The following is a 604-nucleotide window of genomic DNA, read 5'->3' as shown; positions in this document are numbered from 1 at the left end:
TTAAGCTGATTCTACATTGATCGCATCGCAGCGTCGCAAGCGTGTCGCAAGCGTTATGGTCCAATCAGAGTCAAGCTAGCTTGACGTTGATTGGACTGCAACGCTTGCGACGTTGCGATGAGATTAATGTAGAACCAGCTTTAAACTATCAGGTGTTGCCTACAATATGCGAAGTAAAGCCGGCGGCACACAAATTCTTACCGTATTGGCTACGATGCTGACAGTATCAGTACCGTAGCCAATACGATGGTAAGATTCTAATCTAGCTAGGAATCCAGCAGGAAAACAAACATCGTGTGCCGCCGGCTTAAGGGCTTCAAGATGTGAACGCGCCCTAAGAGTAAGAAATTTACCAATCACAGTCAATTATTCTTTTCACATTCGCCTGTGATAGGTCAATGGCTACGTTTACACTGTGCGCTTAGTCCGCGACCTATACGAGGTGTCTTTGTTTAATATACAGGATAAACAAGGACGTCTATTGTATAGGTCGCGGCCTAAATGCACGGTGTAAACGTAGCCAATTTCTTACTCTTACTTCTTAAACCTAGAGTTCTAGATTTATCAGAGAGGCGCAACCGGCTTAAATCAGTATGACAAAGGT

Source organism: Mycetomoellerius zeteki, unplaced genomic scaffold, assembly GCF_001594055.1.
Source record: "Mycetomoellerius zeteki isolate Tzet28-1 unplaced genomic scaffold, Tzet1.0 scaffold82, whole genome shotgun sequence".
In the NCBI taxonomy this organism is placed as follows: Eukaryota; Metazoa; Arthropoda; class Insecta; order Hymenoptera; family Formicidae; genus Mycetomoellerius; species Mycetomoellerius zeteki.
Note: the sequence above shows the minus strand (reverse complement) of the source record.